Raw genomic sequence first — 15,338 nt, forward strand, 5'->3', positions numbered from 1 at the left:
CCCCCCCCCCCCCCCATCCTTCACAGATAGTTGAGCTGTTCAAAAAGACTTGGATCAATGACAGTAAACTGAGAGGCAACCCTTTGAGGGAGTGAATATAGATTGGCTTGTAAAAACTGAACCAGAAGTTGTTGCAGGTAGAAGCCCGGGACTCTGCTCTGAATTTTTCTCTCGGCAACAGTTCTTGACGGGGATGGGAAACGTTGCTATTCCCCGAGCAGCGGCGGCAAGATTGACAAACCCGTGGCTGGACTGAGTAAATGCAGGGGAGGCTGGAGTGAACGGAGGAGGTGGTGGAGGTTCCTTGCACTCGGTTGCAGAGGTAGGTGCCAGCACCAAGCAGAGCCACTCTTGAACCTGGGCTGAATGTTGCATGGGGTAAAGTAGCAACTGGGCAGAGAAGAGGCAGTAAGTTTACTTGAGTTGACCCCCTTTACTTGCATTACAGTCACCTCTAGCTTCTGTCCCCTCAGGTATAATGGTTGGATAAGGGTTGGCTCTAAAGGCTGGGATGTGAAGCAGGGCTGGGCACGTGCTGCGGCTGGGGAGCACAGTGGCGCAGCGGTAGAGTTGCTGCCTTACAGCGCCAGAGACCCGGGTTCAATCCTGACTACAGGTCCTGTCTGTACGGAGTTGATACGTTCTCCCGTGACATATGTGGGTTTTCTCTGGATGCTCTGGTAGTCTCCCACATTCCAAAAACGTTCAGGTTTGTAGGTTAATTGGCTTTGGTAAAAAATTGTAAATTGTCCCTAGTGTGTAGGATAGTGCTCGTGTACAGGGTGATCACTGGTCGGCTGGAGGGCCTGTTTCCATGCTGTATTTCTAAAGTCTCCAAAGGTGTCTAAAAAACTCGAGGTCAAGCACTGTATCAGGTGATATGGCGAAGAGTTAGAATTGGATTCATATTTGTTCCACAGAGACTAAAGTAGGGAAACAGAAAGCGAGCGGTGTATGGAGTATGTGCACATTATTTATAACGTGTTTGATTATTTAGTTTAGTCTAGTTTTGTGCAAGGGGTGCGAAATTAAGGACCTGTTCCACTTACATGTCCTTGGCACGCAAATTACGCGTTGAGCAGCAACGGTCCCGCGAAGGTCGCGTGCGATTGCATGTGTACGCACAGCCGTCTGGAGCGCGTGACATCATTGGAAGATGGACACAAAGCTGGAGTAACTCAGCGGGACAGGCAGCATCTCTGGAGAGAAGCAATGGGTGACGTTTCGTGTCGAGACTCTTCTTCAGTCTGAAAAGAAGGGTCTTGAACCAAAACGTCACCCATTGCTTCTCTCCAAAGATGCTGCCGGTCCTGCTGAGTTACGCCAGCATTTTGTGTCTATCTTCAATTTTCTTGTCCCCGCTCTGGGAGTAGAAGTGGGGGCGGATCCGGACCGCAACGGCCGTGAGCCCCAGGCTGAGTTCGGCGATCGTTTGCCTGCTTCTGCAGCTGTTGTAGGTAAGACGTTGCGTCACACCACTGTCTTGGGTCTGTCCCACTTTGGCCGTCAGTTCCGTGACAGGCCGTTGGCACGCAAAGTTTTCGTTCACTACAAAAATTTCGGAGCGCCGCTCGATACCGCGCACAATAACATACCCCTCTGCGCTTCTAAGTGGGACCGGTCCCACGCGGTCTTATGATGCCTGTGCGCCTCAACGCGACCACGAGGTCGCGTAATTTGCATGCCAAGGACACGTAAGTGGGGCAGGTCCTTAATGGGTGCAAAATTCCAGAGGTGCAAAGGGACGTGGGAGTGCTGGTGCAGGATTCCCAAAAAGTTAAATTGCAAGTTGAATCGCTAGTCAGGAAGGTAATTGCAATGCTAGGATTTATTTTGAGAGGACTATAATGTACAAACAGGCATGTAATGCTGAGTAGGGAGGAACAGAAGATGCTGACTCAGCAAGTCAGGTCTGGTGAAAAGGAATAGGTGATGTTTCGGGTCAAGGAGTCCAGAGGAGGCTTTGAGAATGATCGTAGGAATGATTGGGTTAACATATGATGAGCATTTGATGACACTGGGCATGTACTCGCTGGAGTTTAGAAGGACGAGGTGGGACCTCATTGAGACTTACTAAATAGTGAAAGGGCTGGATAGTGTGGATGTGGAGAGGATGTTTCCACTAGTGGGAGAGTCTAGGACCAGAGGCCATAGCCTCAGAAGACAAGGACGTATTTTTAGAAGGGAGATGAGTAGGAATGAGAGTGGTGAATCTGGGGAATTCATTGCCACAGACGGCTGTGGAGGCCATCCTAAATTGAGGAAGGACATTCTTGTTATTGAGGGAGTGTAACGTAGATTCACAAGTTTAATTCCTGGGATGGCGGGTCTGTCATATGATGAAATAATGGAGCGACTGGACTTGTATTCACTGGAATTTAGAAGGGTGAGAGGGGATCTTATGAAAACATAAAATTATTAAGGGATTGGACATGCTAGATGCAGGAAAGATGTTCCCGATGTTGGTGGAGTCCAGAACCAGGGCCACAGTTTACGATTAAGGGGTAGGGCATTTAGAACTGAGATGAGGAAAAACTTTTTCACACAGAGAGTTGTGAATCTGTGGAATTCCCTCCCTCAGAAGGCAGTGGAGGCTAATTCACTGGATGCATTCAATCAAGATTTAATCAGAGCTCTTAGGGCTAGCAGAATCAAGGGATATGGGGAGAAGGCAGGAACGGGGTACTGATTGTGGATGATCAGCCATGATCATATGGAACGGCGGTGCTGGTTCGAAGGGCCGAATAATCTCCTCCTGCACCTATTGTCTATGTATCTATGTCAGTTAATATTTTTAAGGCTGCGATTGACAGGTTTTTGATTAGTAAGGGTGTCAGGGGTTATGGGGAGAAGGCAGGAGATTGGGTTTGAGAGGATAAGGTAGATCAGCCATGAAGGAATGGTGGAGTAGACGCGATAGTCTCATAGTCTGGCCAGTAAATCACTGGAGATAATTTGTCATTGTTTTCTCTGACTGAATCCACGATGATTGTATGAATGAATGAATGAAAAAATTATACTCTATTGTCACATGTACTTAGGTACAGTGGAATGTTTTACTTTGCGTTATACTGTACACTAGGCATTACACAATTATGACCAAGTTTTGGCGCCGTCAAAGTCCCGAAAGTGCCGAACAGTCCTATCTGCTGCTTGCCGCCGCATGTGACAACAAGCCAACTCCCCCCCCCTCCCCCCTCGCTGGTTACCCTTCCGTCTCGGCACCCCTCACCCTCCGCTGTGACCCATTAGTTCCGTTCTCCTTGGCGCCCCCCCACCGGGTCCCCCTTTGTTTTCGACGCCCCCCCTGCCGGGTCTCTCATTGCTCTCGCTGGTCACTCCTCACTCTTGGTTTCTCCTCCTCAACCCCTGTCTCTCTTCGTTCCCAGTCCCTCCTCGCTCCCAGTCCCAACTCCCTCTTGGTGGCACAGTTCCCGTCTACTCTGCCGGCTCGTGGCCGATGCAGAGTCGGCGGTGGACCCACGGGCCTACCGGTGGGTCCTCTGCCATCGCCATCGGTCCGCCGCAGGCGTTCCTCATTCCATGGACCTCATGGTTGATGCCTCCACCGAATTTCCTCTTACGCCTCACTGTCCGAGCGAGATATCAGGTGGCTTCTTGTTCTCTCCATTCGGTAACACGAGTCTCTCACGCTAAAATTCCACGCGTACATCAGAGATGTGACGGTGTTTTAAAAATAAATGACTGAGTAGGTCAAATCCTTTTGTGTGAAATAACAAATCAGGAATAATTATCACCCATTGGCGGCACTCAGGAGCTCATGGACGTAGAAGAGAAAATGTCAGGATCACTTTGACAAGCCTACTGTGCATTCACCTTTCATCTCCTGAAACACCATTGTAGGTTTATCGTCCAAGAGGACACTTTGCAGTTACAAAGAATGATGTTGAATTAACAACATAGGTGCAAGTGTTTCAAATAACTGGTGTTAGAATCAAATGGTGCCAGGTCTTGAGGGCCTGAGCTATAGAGAGAGGTTGGACAGGCGAGAACACAGCATGGTTTGGGAACAGCTCCATCCAAGACCACAAAAAATTGTAGAGAATTGTGGATGCAGCCCAGACCATCAGGCAAACCAACCCCCCTTCCGTTGACTCCATTACAGATTCAGGGACAGTTTCTTCCCTGCTGTTATCGGGCAACTGAACCATCTTTCCACAACTAGAGAGCAGTCCTAAACTACTATCTACCTCATTGGTAATTCTCTAGATGCTTTCAAGAGACAGTTAGATAGAGCTCTTAAAGATAGCGGAGTCAAGGGATATGGGGAGAAGGCAGGAACGGAGTACTGATTGTGAATGATCATCCATGATCACTGCGAATGACGGTGCTGGCTGGAAGGGGCGACTTGACCTACTCCTGCACTAATTGTCTATTGTCTATTGGAGACCCTCGGACTATCTTTGATCGGACTTTACTGGCTTTATCTTGCACTAAACGTTATTCACGTAATTCCCTTCAGCCTGTGAAAGGCTTGATCGTAATCATTTTTGGTGTTTCCGCTAAATGGATAGCATGCAACAAAAGCTTTTTACTGTACCTCGGTACACGTGGCAATAAACAAATTAAAACTCAATCTTAAAGCTATTCCTTTTAGTCTTTGCATTTCCATCCTCGGAAAATTGGTTCTGACTGTCCACCCTATGTCTGTCACCTCATAATTTTGTAATCTTCCAACAAGTCTTCCCTCAACCGACACCCCAGAGAAAGCAATCTAGGTTTGTTCAATATGAATGAATCAATTGATTATTTAATTAATTAATAAGTTTATTGGCCAAGTATGTTCACATACAAGGAATTGCCTTGGTGCTCCGCTCGCAAGTAACAACATGACATACAGTACAATTAAGAATGACACATTAAACATTAATAATAAAACATTATTGATCAAACATGTGAATGAAATAAAATACCAGAGCAAAATGAGGCTACAAACTTTTGGTTATTGAGTAGAGCTACTACTCGTGGAAAAAAGCTGTTTTTAGGTCTGACTGTGGCGGCTTTGACAGTCCGGAGTCGCCTTCCAGAGGGAAGTGCTTCAAAGAATTTGTGGCCAGGGTGAGGGAGGTCAGAGATGATCTTACCCGCTCGTTTCCTGGCCCTTGTAGTGTATCGTTCGTCAATGGGGGGGAAGATTGCAGCCAACAGCCTTATCAATTGATCGGATGATTCGCTGGAGCCACCGGATGTCGTGCTTGGTGGCTGAGCCAAACCAGACCATGATGGAGAAGGCGAGGACAGACTCTACGATGGCAGTATAGAATTGGACCATCATTGCCTGTGGCAGATTGTGCTTCCTCAGCTGCCGCAGGAAGTACATCCTCTGTTGGGCCTTTTTATTGTGTACTTGATGGTGGCCCCCCATTTCAGGTCCTTGGAGATGATGGTTCCCAGGAACTTAAAAGACTCCTTAGATGTGACTGTGGTGTTGTTGATGGTGAGTGAGGCGAGGGGAGGGGGAGCTCTTCTAAAGTCTACAATCAATTCCACTGTCTTAAGAGCATCGAGCTCCATGTTGTTACAAAGGCACAAGGACGCCAGCTGTGTCACTTCCTGTCTGTAGGCAGATTCCACCCCATCCTGGATCAGTCCAATCAGGGTTGTGTCATCCGCAAACTTGAGAAGCTTGACAGAGGTGCAGTCATTGGTGTAGAGGAGAGGAGAGAGTACGCAGCCTTTCGGTGTTCCTATGCTGAGGGTCTGCGGGTCCGAGATGTGCTTTCCCAGCCTCACATGCTGCTTCCTGTCTGTCAGGAAGTTGGTGATCCACTGACAGAAGTGTTCAGGCACAGTCAACTTGGAGGGTTTGGAGTGTAGTCGCTCTGGCACAATGGTGTTGAATGCAGAGCTTTTCCTCAGTCTGGTGCTGTGTACTTGCTATCTTCTGTAACTTTTGCCTGACAGGAACATTGCCTTACGATTAACATTCTCTAATCCAGGCAGCATCCTGGGTGAACCTCTTCTGCACCCTCTCAAAAGCCTCCCCATCTGTTTGGCAATGGACTGACCAGAACTGTCTGTACATGATGTAATGGGGCAACTAAGCGGGATTGATCGGAAATAAGCCACACTTCAACATTTAAAACCTATTGATCCATGGCAAAGAAAAGCCAATCAATTGACTAATTTAGTGCATTTTTCCTCCTTTGTAATTGGCCCCAATTGACCGCGGGTCACTGCTTCCTTCAACAAACCAATTACTCTTTTAACTCACTGGCGGCATGTTAGGATTGTGGTGGACTTGATTCCACCCAGTTCTTTGAGTTCTCAGGTGCTTGATAAGTCATGTAAGCCCTTTTACAGGAAAGGCAGAATGTGTTGATGGGATGAAACCCAATTGATGCCCTAAACAAATCCCACATTAATCCTTATTTTTAATTCTTCCCACACTCTCCCAGATTCTACCACTTACTTACATACTTGGGCATTTTACAGAGGTGCAGTTTGTTTTGCATGCGCTGCAATCAGATTGGATAATGCTATACATAAATACAATTTTGTGAAACTCAAGTACAATAGATAGAGCAAAGGGGGAGATACAAAGTGCAGAATATTGTTCTCAGCATTAGCATCATAGAGTCATAGAATCATACAGCGTGGAAACAGGCACTTCGGCCCAACTTGCCCACACTGACCAATATGTCCAACCTGCCTGTGTTTGGCCCATATCCCTCTAAACCTGTCCTATCCATGTACGTCGAATTGCTTCTTAAATGTTGCAATTGTCCCTGCCTCAACTACCTCCTCAGGCAGCTCATTCATTACATCTACCACCCTTTGTGTGAAAAAGTTACTGCTCAGATTTCTATTAAACCTTTCCCCCTTCACCATAAACCTATGAAGCACCTTAAAGCATTGTAGCACATTATTTCCATAGACCAAATCCAATGTGCTCAATGGGGTAGAGGTGAATCGGACAAGTTCCCAGCTTATGGAAGGACTGTCTAGAAGCCTGATAATAGAGGGAAAGAAACTGTTCCTGAGTCTGGTGGTGCATGCTTTCTACCTTTATAACTTTTGCCTGACAGGAACAGGGAGAGGAAGGAATGTCGGGGTGGGACAAGTCTTTGATTACGTTGGATGCTTTTCCAAGACAGCGTGATGTGTAAATGGAGTCAATGGTGGGGAGTCTGGTCTGTATGATGGACTGGGCTACAACTACAACTCTCTGCAATTTCTGTCGGTCTTTTCAGAGCTGTTCCCAAACCAAGCTGTGATCTCCCCTTCCTATTCCCACACTGACCTTTCTGTCCTGGACCTCATCTACTATCGAAGTGAGGCCAAACGCAAATTGGAGGAACAGCATCACATATTTTGCTTGGGCAGCTTACAGCCCAGCAGTATGAACGTTGATTTCCCTAATTTCATAAGTTATAGGAGCAGAACATTCGGCCCATTCACACAATTCACAATTCATAATAATACTTTATTAGCCAAGTATATTTTGCAACATACGAGGAGTTTCATTTGCCAAGTCAGTCATACAAATAAAAAGCAACGGAACACACAATATACATTTTAACATAAGCATCCACCACAGTGACTCCTCCACATTCCTCACTGTGATGGAAGGCAAAACATTTCAGATCTCTTCCCTTCTATGCTCTCCGTTGACGGGGCAATCTTGACTCCCGTAGCTGGCGGCGTTTGGGCCCTCCGCATCGGGGCGATCAGTTCCTGCATCGGGCGGATGTCAGCTCCCCCGCGCCGGTGATAGAACCCCGCATCGGGGCTAGTAGAGCCTCTGCATCGTTGCAGCACCTGACTCCACCATTTAATCATGGCTGATCTATCTTTCCCTCTCAACCCCAATCTCCTTCCTTATCCCATAACCTCTGACACACTTACCAATCAAGAACTTATCAATCTCCGCCTTAAAATATCCATTGACTTGGCTTCCACTTGACTTGGCGATGGATTCCATAGATTTCCCACCCTCTGACTAAAGAAATTCCACCTAATTTCCTTCCTAAAGGTACGTCTTTTCATTCAAAGGCTATGGCCTCTTGTCCTAGACTCTCCACTAGTGGAAGCATCCTCTCCATATCCACTCTATCCAGGCCTTTCACTATTCCATAAGTTTCAATGAGGTTCCTTCTCATCCTTCTAAACTCCAGCATGTACAGGCCCAGTGCCATCAAACGCTCATCATATGTTAACCCAATCATTCCTGTGATCATTCTCAAAGCCTCCTCTAGACACTCTCCAATGCTAGCACATGTTTCCTTAGATATGGGGTCCAAAGAAGTTGTTGGCAGACAGGAAACAAAGAGTAGGGATTAATGGGTCCCTTTCAGAATGGCAGGCAGTGACTAGTGGGGTACTGCAAGGCTCGGTGCTGGGACCGCAGCTATTTACAATATACATCAATGATTTGGATGAAGGGATTCAAAATAACATTAGAAAATTTGCAGATGGCACAAAGCTGGGTGGCAGTGTGAACTGTGAGGAGGATGCTATGAGAATGCAGGGTGACTTGGACTGGCTGGGGGAGTGGGCAGATGCATGGCAGATGAAGTTTAATGCGAATAAATGTGAGGTTATCCACTTTGGTAGCAAAAACAGGAAGGCAGATTACTATCTAAATGGCATCAAGTTGGGAAAAGGGGAAGTACAATAGGATCTGGGGGGTCCTTGTACATCAGTCTATGAAAGTAAGCATGCAGGTACACCAGGCAGTGAAGAAAGTGAATGGCATGTTGGCTTTTATAACAAGAGGAATCGAATATAGGAACAAAGAGGTCCTTCTACAGTTGTACAGAGCCCTAGTGAGACCACACCTGGAGTATTGTGTGCAGTTTTGGTCCCCTAATTTGAGGAAGGACATTCTTGCTATTGAGGGAGTGCATCGTAGGTTTACAAGGTTAATTCCCGGGATGGCGGGACCGTCATATGCTGAGAGAATGGAGCAGCTGGGCTTGTACACTCTGGAGTTCAAAGTTCAAAGTTCAAAGGTTATTTATTGGTCACATACACCTAGGTGTAGTGAAATGCTTCTTGCCAATGCAGCACATAAAGAAAGAATACAGACATAACATTAATAAGAGATTTAAACATAAAGAACATCCCCCCACAATGGCTCCCACCATGAGGGAAGGCACAAAGTCCAGTCCCCAACCCCAGTTCACCCATAGTCGAGCCAATTGAGGCCTCCACAGTTGCCTCCACGGAGGCCCGATGTTCCTGGCCATTCTCGCCGGGTGATGGTGCTCCGGCGTCGGGAGAATCCTCACAGCGGCTTGGGACACCTGGAACGGCCGCTTCCATACTGGAGGCCGCGGCTTCCAAAGCCAACAAGGCCGCGCCGGTTGGAGCTCCACAACTGGCGATCTCAACTAGAGATCCCAGGCTCCCGGTGTAAATTTCAGCGCCGCCGCCCGCAGCTGGTCGCTCCTCAGACCCGCAGCTCCGCGATGTTATTCCCGGCGGTCTCAGCTCACCGGAGCTCCAGCGCGGCGACCTGGGCAAGGCATCGCCCGCTCCACGATAGCGCTCCAGCGCTGTGCCGCTGCCGAAGCCGTGGTTCTGGACGGTCCCCGACAGGAAACGCCGCTCCAGGCCCGCTGGTAGGCCGCGAGGACGGGTCGAAACTGTAGCCCGGAGAAAAGCTGCCTCTCCGACCAGGTAGGGACCCTGAAAGGTAGTTTCCCCCTTCCCCCCCCCCCCACCCCCCACATAAAAAAGTCTAGAACTCCAGAAACAAAAACACTTTAACTAACTAAAAATAAAAATAAAAGATAAAAAGACGGACAGCTGCTGGCTGGGCAGCCGCGCACAGGTCAGCGCCCCCTAGGTTTAGAAGGATGAGAGGAGATCTCATTGAAACATATAAGATTGTTAAGGATTTGGACAGGCTAGAGGCAGGAAACATGTTCCCGATGTTGGGGGAGTCCAGAACCAGGGGCCACAGTTTAAGGTTAAGGAGTAAGCCATTTAGAACGGAGACGAGGAAACACTTTTTCTCACAGAGAGTGGTGAGTCTGTGGAATTCTCTGCCTCAGAGGGTGGTGGAGGTAGGTTCACTGGATGCTTTCAAAAGAGAGCTAGATAGGGCTCTTAAAAATAGTGGAGTCAGGGGATATGGGTAGAAGGCAGGAATGGGGTACTGATTGGGGATGATCAGCCATGATCACATTGAATGGCGGTGCTGGCTTGAAAGGCCGAATGGCCTACTCCTGCACCTATTGTCTATTGTCTATTGTCTAAAACTGCTCACAATATTCCAAATGTGGTCTGACCATTGCTTTATGAATCCTCAGGATTGTATCCCTGTTTTTATATTCTAGTTCTCCCGAAATAAATGCTAGCATTGTATTTGCTGTCTTTACTACCGATTCGACTTGCAAATTAATGTTTCAGGAATTCTTCACCAACAATCCCCGGTCCCTTTGCACCTCTGATTTAGGAATTCACTCCCCGTTTAGAAAATAGCCTTCACCTTTATTCCTACTACCAAAATGCATGACTCCACACTTTGCTACGATATATTCTATCTGCCACTTTTATTTATCACAAAATCAAGTAACTTCTGCACTCCTACCCCCCACCCCTCTATTTCCCCCCCCCCACCCCCCCCCACCCCCCCCCCCCCAGTCATCTGACTAGTTCATAACTCCTGACCTGCTGAGTTACTGCAGCATTTAGTATCTATCTCCAATGTAACCTGACAGTATGCTTTCTATGTAGGAAAGAACTGCAGATGCTGGTTTAAATCGAAGGAGGACACAAAATGCTGGAGTAACTCAGCGGGTCAGGCAGCATCTCCGGAGATAAGGAATGGGTGACGTTTCGGGTCAAGACCCTTCTTCAGACTGATGTCAGGAGAGGGGGCGGGACAGAGATAGAATGTAGTTGGACACTGACTGACTTGCGGGAAAACTGGGAAGGGGGAGGGGATGGAGAGAGAAAGCAAGAGAAGTCAATGTTCATACCGCTGGGTTGTAAACTACTCAAGTAGATGAGGTGCTGTTCCTCCAATTTGCGCTGGGCCTCACTCTGTATGCTTTCTATGGTGCATTTGCAAATCTCAGTGTTGAAACAAATTCCGCTTCACAGTTTCATTCAGCCACTGCTGGGTTCCGATACATTTTCTAGGTGGCTTGAGGAGCGTTGTTACAATTTTCCCTCTGCAGATGCTGCCTGACTTGCTGAGGCCATCAGGCAGTTTGCGTTTTACTGAAGACCTTTGTGGTGGCCGTCTTGAGTCCACACTTAACTTGAACTCTTAACTTGGAACCCTTGAATATAATCAACAAATTACTCCCCTGCGGTGCACATTAACTGATTTCCATTAATTAATTTCCTTCCTGTTATAATTAGTACAATTAATTAAGTAGAGTTTTCAGTTTAACATCACCAAGGAGCAAAGTTTGATGCAGATGATTGTAATTAAACGGTTTAAATCTTTGTTCAATGTTGGCAGCTGTAATCTCACTGTATGAACCAGGATCAATAGTTTCCACTTTGTACTCCAAGAGAATTATTCGTTATCATAGAAGAATTTTGAAACTGAATAATTATGTTAACGAGATTAGGAAACAAATGCGATCATATGCCGAAGGAATTTGGGGTTCGGAAGATAGACACTAAAAGTAGCGATGTTACAAAACCTACCTTCAGCGGCGCTGCAGATCTGCCACATGTGCGCGACTTTGGCGCCTTTGAGGGGTGGATTAAAATGCAGGTTTGTATCGCTTGTCGGAGAGAGATTTTCTCGGACAGCGAGTCGATAAAGAAAAATCGATCGGACTTCCGTGCCCGTTTTTTTTTAAAATCGCTGGATAATTTAACAGTTGGATTAAAGTAAAAAGTGACTTCAAACGCCCTCAACGCCGACAACGTGACGGATCGTAATAACAGGACAAAACGAAGGGTGTCATCTATTTTACATATAATCTTGCTTCTTGGGGTGGTTTAAATCAAATTTTACGTTGCGAAAATGTTATTTGGGCCCCATACGATTCGGCTGTGTCTTTCCTGCCAAGAGCATCTAAATTGTCTATATTTTGTGTAATTGTCTATCCATAGTCAATATTTTTATACTAAATATCCACAACAGGGATATTGTGCAAAAAAATAATAATTTTGATTATAATGAAAGTGGATGTTTCTGGATAGATTTATGGGAATTAAACATTAAATTCCTTCCATCTGGCATATAAATTCATGACAGTTATATTGTGAATTCTTGTGTGAATGGGATTAGTTTGTTATTTGGATACTTAGGCTATTTAAAAAATATATCCTTTTCTTAAGAAATGGAATCTACAGGACATTCTTACTCGGAAAGTAGTGGGCAGAAAGGCGTGTCATGCGTGGTTTGAAGAGGAAAAACATGTAGTTTACAATGCCAAAATTGAAAATTTGAGGAAAAACAAGGTGTACAGGGTTACTTCTTCTTCTTCTTCTTCTTGCGTATGGCGTGCACAGCCTAAAGTTGTAGGACAACTTGTTCAGTATTCAGTTTTTCAGTATTTACTTTATTGTCATTTCACCGAGTACTTGCATACACAGAAGAAACGAAAAATTGTTTCTCATCAGTTTTTGTCAGTGCAATTAATAAAAACAGAAATAAATACATACAACTTAAAAATTATCATATCTAAAATAGACTTAAAAGTTGAACTAAAAACAGACAATCAAACCGAACAGTGACTTCAGGTTAGATGGGGGTGTATGTGTATGGGGAGGGGACACAGTCCGTTAACCATTTTTATTGCTTGTGGGAAGAAGCTGTTTAGCATCCTGCTGGTTCTGCAGCTGATACTCCTGTACCTCTTCCCAGATGGCAGAATGGAGAAGATGTGGTGGGATGGGTGGGCAAATTAATGGAAAAGATACTTAAAGATAATATATATAAGCATCTGGATAATCAGGGTCTGATTAGGAACAGTCAACATGGATTTGTGCCTGGAAGGTCATGTTTGACTAATCTTCTTGAATTTTTTGAAGAGGTTACTAGGGAAATTGACGAGGGTAAAGCAGTGGATGTTGTCTATATGGACTTTAGTAAGGCCTTTGACAAGGTTCCTCATGGAAGGTTGGTTAAGAAGGTTAAACTGTTGGGTATAAATGCAGGAATAGCAAGATGGATTCAGCAGTGGCTGAATGGGAGAAGCCAGAGGGTAATGGTGGATGGCTGTTTGTCGGGTTGGAGGCAGGTGACTAGTGGGGTGCCTCAGGGATCTGTGTTGGGTCCTTTGTTGTTTGTCATGTACATCAATGATCTGGATGAAGGGGTGGTAAATTGGATTAGTAAGTATGCAGATGATACCAAGATAGGGGGTGTTGTGGATAATGAAGAGGATTTCCAAAGTCTACAGAGTGATTTAGGCCATTTGGAAAAATGGGCTGAAAGATGGCAGATGGAGTTTAATGCTGATAAATGTGAGGTGTTACACCTTGGCAGGACAAATCAAAATAGGACGTACATGATAAATGGTAGGGAATTGAAGAATACAGTTGAACAGAGGGATCTGGGAATAACCGTGCATAGTTCCTTGAAGGTGGAATCTCATATAGATAGGGTGGTAAAGAAAGCTTTTGGTATGCTAGCCTTTATAAATCAGAGCATTGAGTATAGAAGCTGGGATGTAATGTTAAAATTGTACAAGGCATTGGTGAGACCAAATCTGGAGTATGGTGTACAATTTTGGTCGCCCAATTATAGGAAGGATGTCAACAAAATAGAGAGAGTACAGAGGAGATTTACTAGAATGTTGCCTGGGTTTCAACAACTAAGTTACAGAGATAGGTTGAATAAGTTAGGTCTTTATTCTCTGGAGCGCAGAAGGTTAAGGGGGGACTTGATAGAGGTCTTTAAAATGATGAGAGGGATAGACAGAGTTGATGTGATCAAGCTTTTCCCTTTGAGAATAGGGAAGATTCAAACCAGAGGACATGACTTCAGAATTAAGGGACAGAAGTTTAGGGGTAACATGAGGGGGAACTTCTTTACTCAGAGAGTGGTAGCGGTGTGGAATGAGCTTCCAGTGGAAGTGGTGGCGGCAGGTTCGTTGGTATAATTTAAGAATAAATTGGATAGGCATATGGATGAGAAGGGAATGGAGGGTTATGGTATGAGTGCAGGCAGGTGGGACTAAGGGGAAAAAAAAAAAAAAAAAAAAAAAAAATTGTTCGGCGCGGACTTGTAGCGCCGAGATGGCCTGTTTCCGTGCTGTAATTGTTATATGGTTATATGGTTATATGGGTGGTAAGGGTCCTTAATGATGGAGATGGCTCTGCGGATGCAGCGCTGCTGGTAGATCTCCAACAGGAAAGGGAGTGGGGCACCAATTATCCTACTGGCTGTCTTCACTATCCTGTTTAGCTGTCTTTGTTCGTAAGCCTTGCAGCTCCCAAACCAGGAAGTGATGCTGTAGGTCAGTATGCTTTCAATGGTACCCCTGTAGAAGGTCGTTAGGTGAACAGTGGGGAGACCTGCTTTCCTGAGTCTCCGGAGGGGGTGGAGCCGCTGCTGTGCTCTTTTGATGACTGTTGTGGTGTTGGTCGTTGAGGTCAGGTCGTCCGCTAGGTGAACTCCCAGGAACTTCACGATGCTAACCCTCTCCACAGCAGCACCATCAATGTGCAGCGGTGTATGATGGTGTTTGCCAGCCCTCCTTCGTCTTATCCACGTTGAGGGTGAGGTTCTTCTTTTTCTTCTTCTATGTAGTTTTTTTTGGCGGTTGGCAAACAACTTTTTAGTGCATTACCGCCACCAACTGGTATGGAGTGTGGATCAAATAACATTATAACTTATATACTAATAACCTATATCTTTCCAAACAAATTGGTTACCCTGGGAAAAAACATTAGGATTTGATAGCACTTATATGAATTATTTTGTAAAATATGTATTAAATCAAATTGTACTTTTTCTTTTCTGAATCGTTCACTCATTTGTCTTCTTTCTTCCTCATACCTCTCACAATGTATAATGACATGCTCTATTGTCTCTTCTTGCCCACAGTATTCACATCTGCCTGTATTATGCTTGCCTATTATAAAAAGTGTACTGTTCAGACCAGTGTGTCCAAATCTGATTCTTGAAATTACTGTCTCCTCTTTTCTGTTTTTTTCCTGCACATCTCATTTCTCCCACTTTCCTCTGGACTCTGTAGAACCACCGTCCTTTCCGCTCTTCCTACCATTGCTTTTGCCATCTTTCCTTCAGTCTTTGCTTAATAATGTCTTTGATTTCAGTTTTACCTATGTTAATACTTAAATCAATCCTACTTCTTTTTGTTACCTCTTTTGCTACCTTATCTGCCATTTTGTTTCCTCTAATGCCAATGTGTGCTGGTACCCATAAAAAT

The 15,338-nt window shown here is 45.5% G+C and overlaps 1 protein-coding gene across 3 annotated transcripts in view; it reads left to right on the top strand.

The window, feature by feature from the left end:
• Nucleotides 1-11: 11 nt before the first annotated feature.
• The window catches only part of LOC116972101 (cadherin-7-like), a 291,858-nt gene continuing 276,531 nt past the window's right edge, over nucleotides 12-15,338 (top strand). For all 3 annotated transcript variants that reach the window (XM_033019446.1, XM_033019447.1, XM_033019448.1), the window contains exon 1: nucleotides 12-322. The gene's annotated coding sequence lies outside the window, so the exon portion shown is untranslated. The remainder of the gene's footprint in view (nucleotides 323-15,338) is intronic.

The sequence above is a fragment of the Amblyraja radiata genome, chromosome 4 (genome assembly GCF_010909765.2).
Source record: "Amblyraja radiata isolate CabotCenter1 chromosome 4, sAmbRad1.1.pri, whole genome shotgun sequence".
In the NCBI taxonomy this organism is placed as follows: domain Eukaryota; kingdom Metazoa; phylum Chordata; class Chondrichthyes; order Rajiformes; family Rajidae; genus Amblyraja; species Amblyraja radiata.